This window comes from Spermophilus citellus (genome assembly GCF_964194105.1).
Source record: "Spermophilus citellus genome assembly, chromosome: 12".
NCBI lineage: Eukaryota > Metazoa > Chordata > Mammalia > Rodentia > Sciuridae > Spermophilus > Spermophilus citellus.
Genome location: NC_138198.1, coordinates 75,523,136 through 75,537,823, shown reverse-complemented (window position 1 = coordinate 75,537,823; position 14,688 = coordinate 75,523,136). Strand labels below are relative to the sequence as shown.

The window sequence follows — 14,688 nt, the reverse complement described above, 5'->3', positions numbered from 1 at the left end:
TGTCTGCTTGGTTTGGGGACAAAAGCTGAAGAGAAGTTCCCACCCACATCAGGCACTCACTCAGTGTAATTGGAAGAAAAAATACACAAGAGGCAGGTTAAATATTGCACTTGTTTTCTATGTCTAATATAGACCTTTCTCTCTCTCCCCTTTCCCCCAACCCTTTTGAATCTGTAAGGAAGAGCTATAAGAACAATGCCTCAAAATGTCAGCAATCTTAAAATTAAATTGTCAGCTTTTTCTCTATACTGCAAATTACAAAAGAATTAGAGGTTTGGTGCTAATAGAAGCTTACAATCCTAAAGTGTGCAATTTAACCAATCATCTGGAGGTGTAAAAATGTAGTACCCAAGACATTTCTACCAAGAGATCTGCAGTTCTGGTACCTAATTTCAACTTCTCTACTTCCACCATCCTTCCCATTTTTTTTCTCTTTTTCTTTTGATTTGGAAAAGCTACACAATTTAGTGAAATCTGCCCTGAGCTCTCATATATGTAATATCCTCCACATGAAAAACTGACAGTCATCTTAGCAATGAGATATAGAAAAGACAATGAACATCTACAGCTGCTCTGTAGATCTTCATATTTTTATGCTTACATATGTTAAATTCAGAAATCAAAACATCAGATGTACTTAATAGTTTCAGAATCTCAGTTCTTCCTTTTATAATTTATGCAACACTAATTTGAGAGAAACATGTCTCAGATCTCTGCACTAGAATTCTAAATGAGGATTAAAATGCTAAATTATAAAATAATTAGCAAATAAAACAAAAATTTAAATGGAAATCAATTACCTCAAATTACTGCAGGTATCACTACACTTGTGAAACCCCAAGCTTTAAATTTTTTTCCATTACCAACTGTAAGCACATCACTTAAAAACAAATGAGAAAGAACACTGCTTACCCAGAAAATGAACTGTACCTTTAAACAGACCATGTACTTTTAAAAGAAAACCCCAAGAATCTAAACCAAGAATCCTATTTTGGTGCAAAAAAGAGTAGAAAAACAGATTGACTCAATGCATTATTAAAATACTGACTCATTATTCTGATTCTTTAGATAATTTTTTTAAATTATAGTATTTTCCTTCACAAAAGGAATATTCAATAATTGCTACTGTTTAACCAAAAACCTCTTCTTCCTTGATCTTTGAGACATATTCTCCCATGCAGTCTTATATTCACTCTTTTGGTCCAATTCTCCAAACAATACCTTGTGGCGCAGTTCAATGTGAGAAAAGAGTCTCATTCATTCATCAGGCAAAGTTAAAGCCAGGAAGATGCTTCAGACAGTCTGGTTTTGCCTGCCCCACCCTTGTTTCCTCTGAGCCACAGTGATGTCACAACACCAACCGGGGCAATGACTTCACTGCTCCAGTCCTTGCTTCTGAGCACATAATTCTATACAGCCAGGGCAAATCAAATGACAGTAAAAACCTCCAGGAGCCCAGCGTGTCTGATGAATTCCCAACAAATTAGCAGCTAGCAAGCCTTCAGAAAGAAATAGATGCTGCAATTGCACCATTAAGGATCCCTCTAAATGAAGTGGTGCTAAAGATAAATTTGATTCATGGTTTTCAATGGTGCATCCATGCTCCATAATAAAGTTGACATCCAAAAGGGAAAACTGATGGGGTACTTGGAAAAGACTGTGAGAAGTAAAGATGATCAGGGGGTACTACTTAAGAAACCTCTCTCATTTTAGTCAAATTCTCAAAGAAAGAAAACACATTATGTTTCACTCTACCCTCGAAGTTCTATATTACTGGTGAGGGACATGAATTCTAATTTGTCAATTCTGAAACTTTTTAAAAGCATTAACTTAAAAGATAAATGCACATTCTACAACAAGGAAGAACACACTTGTACAGAAAGTTCCTGCCACACTTAATCCAATATATGGTAAATTCAGAAAAAAAAAGCCACAAAATGATGATAACATCATCTCTTTTAAGACTTGGATTGTTGCCCCTCTTCTACTTAGGTGGTTCCTTGATGCATCTGATGTATCAGTTTTTAAAGGGCAATATATATGTAAATGTTTGCATCTGATCAAGTTTTTAAAAAATCATTGATCTAATATTCTGACACAAATCAAAGTTGGCCCAAGTCCAAGCACCAGGCAAAACTGGTGACAAAAACTGCTTTTAACCTAAATCACATTCATGCAAAAGGAATGACTTAAAAATTAACTGTAAATATTTCACTGAGATGCTGACCTTTGACCTACAGCTCCTCAGTTCTTCACTTAAAAAGGGTTTATGAATTAAAGTGGCTACTCTTGACACTGATAAATCATTTACAAAACATGGGTTTGGGTTTTTTTCACAAAAGTGACTTGCTTAAGTGTTCTAGCTAAACTTTACGCAATAATTTGTGCATCTAATTATTTTTCTTTCCTAAATCATCAGAAAATCATAATGCAAAGAGACAGTGTTTAGCATTCAGCTTTTATTAGTGCCTTGCAAATTAACACATTAAAGTCACACTTCTCTAGTCTAGAATTGTTTTCCTCTCATAATAATTTTGTTACTCCAAATAAGGTTTTAAAAGTTTGATGCCAAAATTAACATACTTTTTTTAAAAAAATAAATACCCTCTCTGAGCCAAGGTATAAATCACCTCCCAGGACCCAACATTCACTAGGCTTTGATGTGTTCCTTTGTTGTAATTGGTGCTAGGTTCATGGCTCCCAGATATACGTGGAGTTTACCATTTTGTTTCCTTGAGCCTTTAAAACTCAGTGCAAATTTCAAAAAGAATGTTTTTAGCATTTGGCTTGACTACTCCTCTATTTGGAAAGTTAATGCTACTTAGACAAACTCCAGCACACCTGGATGCCTCAGAGACCCTAAAATGGGCCCAAAAGAAGGACAGGAAGAATATCTGCAAAAGCAATTCCGCAAGACTAATGTAAAAAAGCTGAAACACCAACTTAAACACGTAATGGAAGCACTGCATTAGCAGGGCTGCCTGGCCCTCTCAGGATTTCCCAGCCCAGCCTGCACACGTAATTAATACCACATGTTTTCTTTATCATTCTATTTGTTCCGCAACAATCTCTTCCCAACTTTAACCCTGGCCTGCAAAGGCAGGAAAAACCCCTAGTAAACTTCAGATCCCTACATCTAAGAAGAGAAAGGGAAAGAATGCTCCCCACCGCAAAGGACCACAGTTACAATTTACTAGGTAACCACACCCACCGCATTGCAGAAGCCATGAACTTGGCGCGGGGGTGAGAAGTGGGGAGAGGGAAGGGGGTAAGGAAGAAGTAGGGCGCGATTAAGACAGGAAACCGGAGAAAGCGAGGCCCTGCGGCAAAAGCCAGGAAACACTAGTCCGAACTGGCTGAGACCCCCGACTCCAGCGGTCCCAAGTCCCGGCCTCCCCACCCCCACCGCCGCAGAGCCGCCTTCGCAGACACCTCCCAAGGCAGCTTGCAGCGCGGCAGGCAGCAGGCGCCAGGTGAGCAGCACCCCGCCGCGCCCTGGGCTGGGCCTGCCCGCGGGGAGGAGGCAGGGGTTAGGAGACCCGCAGGTGCCCAGACCCGAAGAAACCTCGTTCTGACGTTTCTCTCTCCTTCCCCCTCCCCCCATTGCCGGGCAGTGCTCCCGCTGCCGACTAGGGACGCTGCCCCAGTTTGGGGAAGAAGCAAGTTACATAAAAGCGGTCAGCTCCGCTGTGGAGCAAGGATGCTTTGTGCCCCGCGCACCTTACCGGTCCCACGCCGCACCCGCCAGCGACTGCACCCGGGATGAGCCCGCAGTCGCTGGGCGCAGGGCCCCTCCCGCAGCGGGCCACACGCCCAGGGCGGCGCCGCAGTGTCGCCCCCCGCCCTCCGCACCTCCCAGAACGGAAAGCTCGCTCCCTAGCGCTTGCCCCCAACCCCTGGAGTAACTTAAAACATGGCGCCCCGAAACGGGAATTTGCGCAAATTGGCAGAGAAAGGACGCGGGGACAGAGTCGCCCCTTTCGGCCAGGGCTCCGAGGGAGGCCCCCAGGCCGAAGGCCGGGCTCAGGCTACGCGCGCCGGCCCTGGCGATGCTTCGGAGCGCCGGGTGGAGCGAGCAAGTCCCCCTGAGCAGAGCGCAGCGCACCGATGGCCCAGCTCGGCGGGGGTCCCGGGGCGGGCGGCAGTGGGGAACGCGGGCCGCGCTGCGCGCTGGGCTCCCGCAATTCAGGCGGCAGCGCGGCTTCGGAGCCACGCGTCAGCCGCACAGCCCAGCGCGCCTCGCCCCCAACCTCGGGGTCGTCCTTCGCACCTCGGAAACCAGAGACCCCCTTGGAATCCTCCCTCTGCGTGAGGCAGAAAAGTTACCTGGGGTTGGCCGGGAGGCCGGGCAAGCCGCGGTGTGGGGACCAGGCTCGGGCTCACGTCCTGGTCGGCGGTGCGCAGGAGACGGCGTGGGGAGGAAGCTGCAGCCCAGGGCTGCTCGCCGCGGCTCCCCCCGCCCCCCTTGCAAGAGACACCGAGGCTCCGCGGAGCTGCGGCGGGGCCCACGCCCAGACAGGGTGCAAAGAAAGCCAACCTCGTCCCCACTTCCCTCTCAGGCGCGGGGGAGGGGGCCACCGCAGTACTTTAGGACAGTTATATTGGAACAGCCTTCTCCGTCCTGGCGCAGCATCAGGCTCAGGGGACAACGCCTGGAGACAGTTGCCAATAGCCTTAGCTTTTGCATTTCCACTTAGGTAACTGCTGGGCCTCTACAATCCCTTCTCTCCACCTCCCAGACCCCCCTGTGGGAAAGGAGGGAGGGGTATTCCGGTGACCTTCAGGTGAGTTATTTATTGGCTTAGGGACTGCATAGTCCCCCCCCCCCTTTTAAAATTCAAACTGGATGTGCCTTGCACAGGATGTGGGCTCCAGAAATGTTAACAGATAAGACTTAAATTAAAGCTTGATAAAAAGAGGTTTTCTAGTCTGTTAGCAATTCAGCTACTCCGTCCAACTCAGCTACTCAGCTTTCTGCGGAAATGGAAAGAAGGGGAATCACACACTGACTTGTAGGTGAAAGAAGATGGTCACCTCACAGTCTTGAAGCTCTAATCACCTAACCAAGGCGTATTTATATAAGAATTTTTAAGCCCTTTACAAACCACCCAGTCACCCCTTCACAAGCTCAAAGATAATAAGTGATGACAGAAGGATTCACAAAATATTGTATTTACCAATGCATGCCAAAGATGTGATGCAGAATAAATGCCTGTGGTGGAGATGAGTAGGTTGATCTTTCAGCCAGGCCTCAGGAAGTGGGGAGACTTGACCTAGGGTTCTAAGATAAGGAAGCTTCAATAGAAAAGGGAGGTGGCATTTGATTACCTTGCCTTGGAAGGATCATCAACTTCTGTGAGGGACAAGATTGGAAAATTATCCTTACTGTATTGCTATAGAGTTTAGCAAACTACATTTTGTAGAAGACATGTTACTTCAGGAAATATTGAGTGAGAAAGTATGAATTAAGTCATTTAAAAAAAAATAACCAGAGGGCACTTCAAAGATTAGAATTGATGGGCAAATACCAGGTTGGGAGGAGACTGTGGCACTGATCCAAGTGCCAAAGGTAATGAAGACCTAAACTCTTTCAAGTGATAGATAAAGTGACATTCCAAATATTGGATACATTGGAGGGTCACCTATATTGGCCTCTTTTCAAGAAATCTACATGAATGTTAAAGACATACATATCACATGCACATGTGTGGCAGGATGTGTGTGTGTTACATAAATATCTATGAATGAAGAAGCTCTCCTTTGAAAGTGGACTTGAACAAACCACGTTGTTTACAATAAACACAAACTTGTCATTATCATTAGAGACACAGATGGGTTCATTACTTCCATTCATTTTATTGCAGCATTTTTGTTAATTTTTTTTAATTGCAAGCAAATGTTCTCTCCATGACTCATGAATCTTAATCTTTGTGGTGATAAAAATCAATGATAGTATATGAATGACTTTTTCCTAAGGGGTAAAAAAGTTAGACTACTAGGTATTCTATTTCAAAAGTGAGAAATACATAGCTAGTTATCATAATAGTTCATGAGTTCAAAAATTGGAGTAAAAAACAGAGCTGCTGCAGAGTTTAATAGTAAATCTAGGAAATAATTATTATGAAACTCTTTGGGCTTGACCAAGGTTCTCCACTATTCTTTTGTATTTGTTTTTTCTAGCACAGGTATGGAGAAAAATAAATACCAAACACATGAACGACACATGAACAGGGCATACCTCCCTCAGCACCTGGCTTGCATCTCTGAAACAATGCTGTCTTCCTTCTACCTTGTTAACATCATGCAGGATCCCATCTTAGTCATCTCTGTCTCCCCACAGTGCCTTACTGGGTACATTGCAAGCCAAGCACTTATTTTTGCTAAATCAATGAATGGACATTCAATAATGAAAGAACTACACTGACACTTTTCTTTAGGGTTCAGTTTTTTTCAGATAGGAAGAAAATAAAGGACTAATTCCAGAGTTCCATGTGCTTCAATAAATTAGGGATCCGTAAAACTATAAGACATATAATGTCTGCTGAGTAGAAGCAATAATGAAAACCCAAATTCTCATCAGCATAAAAAAATAACGAGATCTTCCATTTGAAAAGAGAAGGAAAGTGACAAAGTAGAAGCATGGTGGTGACAAAATTAGTTAGATGTGCTTTCTTTTCTGGAGGTCTGATTTTTCCCTATGTCCCTCTATCACAAAGAGACCCATTTAGACCCCCAGATAAGTCTTTATTCTTGTCAATGCAAAACTCATTGTGCTTTTTCAAGCAGTTAAAGACAAAATAGTTCTTGGGCTCCCCGCCACCCGGGGGAATACCTTTCACACAGTCCCAAAGTTAGTGCTGATTTGGTACCAGAGTTCAGTACTTTAGACTCCTAGTTAACTACATCCAGACAACACTACTGGAATGTTATGCAAATGTTGAAATAATTTGTGAGAATTATTTCACTCCAGTTTAGGTCTTAAGATGTCCATTCTTGTCTCCTCCGCTATACTCAGGCTTGCTCTACAGCACACTAATTTTATTTATGGCCTTCCTATAATTGCTCTACTGGAAGCCTATAAGTCATTCTAACTTCTAGCCACAGTGCAGCCAATGGGTGCAGCTTTCTTCAGGTAAGATGGTGTACACCTATACCCACACTGAAGAATCAGGATCCCCTGTGAACCTCCATCCAACCACAAGCATCAACAGAATACTGACTCATTGGTACTCTGCCTCCTCAATAGCAAGGATAACATCAACGTGATAGCCAAGGGAAGGAAGGACAGAATTTGCAGGTTGTATTGACAGCCATGTTGTCAGCCTCATGACCTGAGAAACCATCCAAAATTTCCCCTAAATACGAGGACTGAAGGAATAGTGAAGCTTGACCAAATCCTCCAAATGTAAGCATGTACACTCATTTGTCCTCATTTATTTAATCTCAGCTGCTGCCTTAGTAAAATGTTAACAACACTTGCAGTAACTGGTTAAGGCTGATATTATGCTCAGAATCATGTCAGGCACGAGAATTGCATTTGAAATCAGAGCAGGACTTCAGCCACAGCATTATTGGAGACCATAAATAAGAGAAATTCAGGGATGAATGCATGATTCAAAAGCAACAAGCTTATCCTTCTGAAATAAAAATTCATTTATGAGTTTCTAGGTTCTAAGAATAGTGTTAAGTTTATAGCTCATTAAGACTTCCAGACGCTGTCTTCATTCTGGTTGTGTATACACTACTTTAGGGGTCTGCATACATGCAAACCACAGATGCAAAATGAAATAAAAAGCCACTGATCAGTATGAATGCAACACACACTGTCTGTACAAAGACATGTATATTAGCAAGAGCAAGATTGGACATGCTAACCCCATCGAGAAAAGTCATTCCCATTCATCAGAAATTTGTATTTCCCTCCTTTCTTTTTATACTCTTATAATAATAGCCATAAAGGTGAGGCCAATAATTATTATGCGAGTTTCATTATATTAAAATATCCTTATTAATTATTTTTACATCCTCCACTTCTAGTATATTTTAGAAATGGGCCTGAGCACTTTTAAATCGAATAATTTCTAACAATAAAATCATGGGGGTTATTGCAATGCTCAGTTCTTTATAATGTTGAAAGGCTCAATAATTCTATTCTTCTCTTATATAAAAATGAGAATCCATAAGACCATTGGGGTGGGGGTGCTGGGAATTAAATCAAAGAGTGCTTTATCACTGAGTTATATTCCCAGACCTTTTAACTTTTTATTTTGAGACAGAGTCTCACTGAGTTGCTTAGGGTCTCACTAAGTTGCTGAGGCTAACCTTGAACCTGCAATCCTGCTGCCTCAGCCTCCCGAGTTGCTGGGATTACAGGCATGTGCCACCAAACCTAGTACATTAAGAATGTTTTCCATTTAGGGATGGATATATATATATATATATATATATATATATATATATATATATATATATACATACATACATACATACATATACACACACACACACAGAATAGTAAGTATGAATAATGGGGGTTGGTCATTTGTAGTTTTATTCAATTCAACTCCCCAATAACATAAATTAAGAATGTTTTATACTGGGAAATTTTATATGCATGGTAAAATATAAAAGAATTGGAGTTGGTAATCTGTAATATTAAATTCAAGTTCCAAACAGATGATTGCTGCTGGGTTTTGCCAAGATACTTAACATTTTAATCACTTCTCCCAAAAACAACATAAAATAAATGCCAGCGAGCCCCTCCATGTTGTAAATAATCCTAATCAGCCATTGTATTTCATTCCAACAGCTATCAATAAGAATTAACAGAAGAAAAAAAGAATGAGTAAGTAGGAAGAAGCATTCTGGCTTATTAACTTTCTAGTGCTATCTTCAGGTTTACATTGCCCTCTTTAGGCAAACGCAAGATGGTTAACTTTTAGATTAAGAAGTCTACAGTAATAACTACTCTGAGGGAAAAAAACAATGTCAGTGTTGCCTCTTAATTTGATTTCTCTTTTCCAACACTTTTCTCCTTTCCAGTGGCCACATGATGTGTATTTGCCAGCGTGGATACCACCTGAAAATGGGATTGCACTGGAATCCACAGCTTCCAGAATGCTCTGGAAATCAATGAAACATCATCTTCAATGTCTTTGTCCCTTGAAATAAATTTGTTTAATAGGTCAAAGCCATTTGAGAACCAGCCATAGTGGTTCAAGATGTTATTAGGGATTTTCCTGAATATCCAAAGATGACTCATTTAAAGGTAATAGATTGGAAAAGAATACTGGAGTTTCTCAAACTAGGTTGCCTACAGTTTACTAAGTTACATATGTCAATAATAAATTTAGAAGGTGATAAACATATTCACACCATTTATATCAGAGTGCTCATTAATAATGCAAATTTATGAATTCAGCCCCAGACTAAGCAAATTAGAAGGTCTAGGATGGGGTCCAAAAAGCAGGCCATTATGAACAAGCTCTCCAGATGATTATAATTCCCATTGACTTTTGAGAGCCACTGATCTAGGTGGCCAGCTGACGTCAGCAATCCCACAGGTGACAAAGGGTATACAGAGGTTCATAGAAGCTAGAACAGAAAAAAAAATGGTATCGAAAAAGCCTCACTGTTACATCCAGGTGCCTGAATTGAAGACAGTCTACACCCCAACAGTCAGTTCACATTTTGCAGAAGAGCGATTGCTTGGATCCTGTCATTGTATGCATCAGGATGCAACAGCAGTTCATTAGCAGTAAGTATGGTAATAAATAACAATGAAAGATTGTTCTGTTCCCTGTTCCAGCAATAATTGCATTAGATGCCCATTTATTGAAGATTGCAGTAACAGTATAGCTCTGACCTTAATTCCTAAGCACACAAAACATCTTTACAAAGATGCCAAGAGATGTCTCATTAAAATGGGAAATTGGGGACTAATTGCTGGCATTTTAGGTTAAATATGAAATCTGACTGTCCTAAACCCATGAAATAGACACTTTAACATAATTAATACCTTTTGATATAACATAATTAATGTAAAAAGGCATTTCTGTACTAATTAGTGAACCAAATTAAATAAATTGACCAGGGGGTACATCTTTCCATCCTTAAGCACAATGTAAGGAATTTTGTTTCAAAAAATATATACATCATTAATCAGTAAGTTAAATCAACAAGTTGGTGATGTTATTGAATAGATATTGTGTTTTTCACATCAATTTGTAAGATTATTTTGATTTTTATGATTGATGAGACCTAAAAGCACAAGAAATTTGAGTCTGGTTTTATATTTATATATATCTGAAGCAACATGAGGAATGAGGGGCATCATAAATATCTTCTTTTATTAAAGTGGTGTTAAAGAATGAGATTTCAGGGCGAGGATATATAGCTTAGTTGGTAGAGTGCTTGCCTCACGTGCACAAGGCCCTGGGTTCAATCCCCAGTACCACAAAGAAAGAGAGAAAGAGAGAGATTTCAGCTCATTAAAAGAGGACCACCATTCTAATATGGGCCACGCTGTGTTTGAGCAGTAGACTCTGCAGCTATAATGTTCAAAGAGAATACCAGATGACATCTGTGCTCTAGAAGAGATTCCTTTATCAAGAAGGCATTTGGGCAAGATCATCCATGTCCAACTCTAGATGAAATTGTTTTCCAAGAGTCTGTCACTCGGGAACCAGGGCATTATTGATTCTACACTATTTGAGGTAGCAACTCCAATGTTGACTTTAAGAAGATATGTGTGCATTTATGTGTCTTTTGAATATCCTACGAAACTTCTCTATTATGGATTGAGATAAAATTTGGCACTAGTTCACTGCATTTTCTTCATAAATCTCATGATAGTATATACCAACTCTTTAGAAAGATTTCTTCTCTCATTTATCAACTGTAATCTATTTTGTGTCCTAATGTCTCTCATCTGACTTTTTTTTTTTTTTAACCTCTGAGCCAGGCTTTATTGAGTTAACTTAGGTGGCTGGGCATGATACTGTTTTTGAGTCAAATTATAAATATCCAGAACAGAAAACCACTAGGCTTCTCTCTAAATTTTTCCCGGGTATCACAATGCCTATTTCCAAATTAAAGCCAACAAGTAATACATGTGCCACATTACATTCTAATGAGTGCCATTATGGCTTAATGGATACCCTATTAGGTAATGTTTTAGAATCACAGGGCCTTCAAATTTCCACTTTTGTCAATATCAGTATCATCTGAAATATTCTTTCTATTCTTAATCATGGCTGAGCATTAGAAGAATCACTTGGGTTTTTAAAAACAGTAGATTTTTAAAAATCATGTTATATGCATATGGAATGTTATATACACAGGGAATTTCACCTTTAAGGAAAAAGAACCAATCAAATACAAATAAATGGATGAGTGAAAGGAAATCTAGAAGAGTAGAGGAAGGAGAACAGGGAGGTCAGGAACAAAAAGGTGGAGATCATGAACTGAAATTGAATACCATGCATGTATGATTTTGTTGGGATGAACCTAACTACTATGTATAACTATAAAGCTCTAATAAAAATAAAGAAAGAAAGAAAAAAGAAAAAGATAGCATTAAAATAAAAAGTATTTTCTGTTTTAATTTAGAATTTTTAATACAGTATTTTCCCAAGAAATAAATAATAATTTAAAATTTTAAAAAAAAACACTAGCTAAAGTTAATTATCATGGCAGGGAGATATAGGTACATATGGATTTGTGATATAATTATATATATATTTTAGCTGTGGGTGGACACAATACCTTTATTTTATTTTTATGTGGTGCTGAGGACCAAACCCAATGCCTCATGCATGCGAGGCAAGCGCTCTAACTCTGAGCCACAGCCACAGCCCTATATGATATAATTCTTTATACATTAGACATATTTGAAATATTTCATAATGTTATGATTTGGATGTGAAATGTCCCCCAAAAGCTCCCATTAATGCAGGAATATTCAAATATAAAATGATTGGATTGTGAGAATATAACTTAATCATTATATCCTATTTGAATGGACTGACTGGGTGGTAAGTGTAAGCAGGTGGAGTGTGGCTGGAAGAGGTGGGTCACTGGAAGCAACCCCCCCAAGGGTTGTTTTTCCTGCAGCCCCTCCCCCCACTCTCTGTTTCCAACTCCACTAAGGCCTCCCCTGGGCCTTCCCAAAGCTTGCTGTTTTACTTGGCCCCAGAACAATAGAATCAGCCTATATGAACTGAGACTTCCAAAACCATGAGTCTCCCAAAAACTTTCCCTCCTCCAAATTCTTCTTGACAGGTATTTTGGTCACAGCAATGCAAATGCTAACTAAAACACATAATTAAAAGTTTAAATTAGAAAAAAAAACTTTTAAATACTGATACTTGATGTTTACCCTGATTTGATTATAACACAGTATATACATATACTGCATTATCATTCTGTACTTGATATTAGCTCAAAACCTCTGGGTAGTGGGGCCCAAGCAACAGTGTACTCTAACATCTTCCCAAGTGATTTGTATGTGTAGGCAGAGTTGAGAAACAGGAGTGATAGAGGACTGAAGTACAATATTTAAGAACTCCTCAAAAATCATTCATGTCAAAGAGATACCTGCACACCCATGTTTATTGCAGCACTGTTCGCAAAAGCCAAGATATGGAATCAGCCAAGGCTTCCACTAGTTGATGAAGAGTTATAAAACATTAAAATATATATATATATATATGATATACACACACACACTGTGGAATTCTGTTCAGCCATTGTGGCAAAACACATGGCACTGTAGGACCATCATGTTAAGTGACATCCGCTGGGTACAGAAGACAACACCACATATTCTCATATGTGAAGCTAAAAAGAGGTTGAACTGATAGAAGAAAAGAGTAGAAGAGAGGTCACTAGAGGCTGGAAAGGATGGGAAGCAGGTGGGATCATGAGGACCTAAATAGAATTAGATTTGAGGAATTGGCTCTAGTGCTCTTTAGCACAGCAGGGTGACTCTGGTCTACAGGAAATTTTTGAGAGTTTCAAAACAACTGGAGTAATCCAAAGGTACCTAACACTTAGAGATGATAAAAGTTGGAGGAGAGGGAAATGCTGGTTACTCCAATTTGATCATTAAACATCACATACATATATCAAGTTATCACATTAGACTCCGTAAACATGTATAGATATTGTGTGTCAATTTTTAAAATTCTGAAAAAAAAGAATTTCTCAGAAGAAGGATGTCCTAAAAATAAACACTAATAGGAGGTACTTATTTATATTTTTAAGAGATTACTCATAGTACTTGGTAAAAGGTACTAGATTAAACATATCTGTGCCCCACCTCTACAAAGCGAGCCATTTTGGAGCACACATGGGGCATGCTTTGGCAGTGTCTGCCATCAGATTTGTTGGTGCTCACACTAGGGAAAACCTATTACTGTTCCTGGCTGCCCCCTTCCGAGTAATGTGTCAATAAAATGCTGACATATTTCACAATTGGCATAAAGAACTCACATAGCACACAAAATATCATGACTAGAATTTCAACAACTCTTCAAACACCCCAATGAAAAATGAAATATCATCCATGGTTTAATTCCAAGTTCCTGTGTGATGTGGAGAAGATACTCATGAGCACTCATTATTTTAGGTGATAAGTGATAGAAGGTTCTGGCATGTACTTTGCGATGAAATAAATAAGAATGGTTGAAAAATTGGAGGAGTCTGAGGGAAATTGTGTCTAAACAGAACATGAACATTTTATGAATTGGCTCTAGCGAGGTTCCCCCAGGGTGTTCAGGTGCCGGGATAACTATATCATGGTACCTTCACACATTCATCTCTGCTGTTATCCTGGGACCTTTGTAGTTGTCCTCCAAACAAAGGATATTGTGAGTCTCGTAAAACATAAACCAGACCATGGCACTTATTTGTTCAAAGTCCCCTCAGGCCTCAGGACCTGCGTTATCTGCCAGTCACCTTTCTCAATCACTCCATCCTGACGGCATCTACCAACCACATTCCCCTGTCTCTGCGGAGGCCCTGGTCTCTTTGCCTTTCCGTGGTTAACCAGGCATGTCTCCACCTTCGGCTTTTGTACCAGCTCTTCTCTCTAATATGCTAAGACCCTCACCTGCTTCCAGTGTTTGCTCACGAGTCAATATTCAAAGAGGCCTACCCCCATTTCCTTAAGATAATCATGACCAGGCTTCTGTGTGATCAAGGCTTGGTCTCAAACTTGGTGCTGTTAGGAGGTAGAACCTCTAAGAGGTGGAACAGAATGGGAGATCTTCAGGTCACCGGGGTCATAACTTTTAAAAGGATTGTAAACCCCCTTTCTTCCTCTTTTTCACTTCCTGGATATGAGGTGCGTGATTTTGCTCTGCCACCTGCTCCTTCCAGTGACTAACCACAGGTCCATAGTCAGGGGGGAACTGACTGTGAACTGAAACCTCCAAAACTGGTGAGCCAAAGTAAGCTTTTTTCTTTGTAAGCTGATTATCTCAGGTGATTGTTATAGTGACAGAAAGCTGACTCATACAACAGGTTTCCCCTCCCCACTCCTGCCCCCTTACTTTATTTGCATTTTTTCTTGTTGCCTGACAAACCATTTCATTTCCTTATTTATTATGTTTAATGTCTGTTATTATGTTTAATGATGTTGATCTCACAAAAGTAGGGGCCTCCTATTCTCCAGGTGTCCCAGTC

At 40.3% G+C, this 14,688-nt stretch overlaps 1 protein-coding gene across 12 annotated transcripts in view; it reads right to left on the bottom strand.

The window, feature by feature from the left end:
- The window catches only part of EPB41L3 (erythrocyte membrane protein band 4.1 like 3), a 228,250-nt gene that overhangs the window by 138,702 nt on the left and 74,860 nt on the right, over positions 1-14,688 (bottom strand). For 4 of the 12 annotated variants that reach the window (XM_081263740.1, XM_081263736.1, XM_081263732.1 and 1 more), the window contains exon 1: positions 4,327-4,560. The exons of 1 other annotated variant lie outside the window; for it this stretch is intronic. The gene's annotated coding sequence lies outside the window, so the exon portion shown is untranslated. Of the gene's footprint in view, positions 1-3,725; positions 3,791-4,326; positions 4,564-14,688 lie in introns of those variants that run through there. 7 more of the 12 variants (XM_081263730.1, XM_081263741.1, XM_081263733.1 and 4 more) reach the window with 6 other exon arrangements.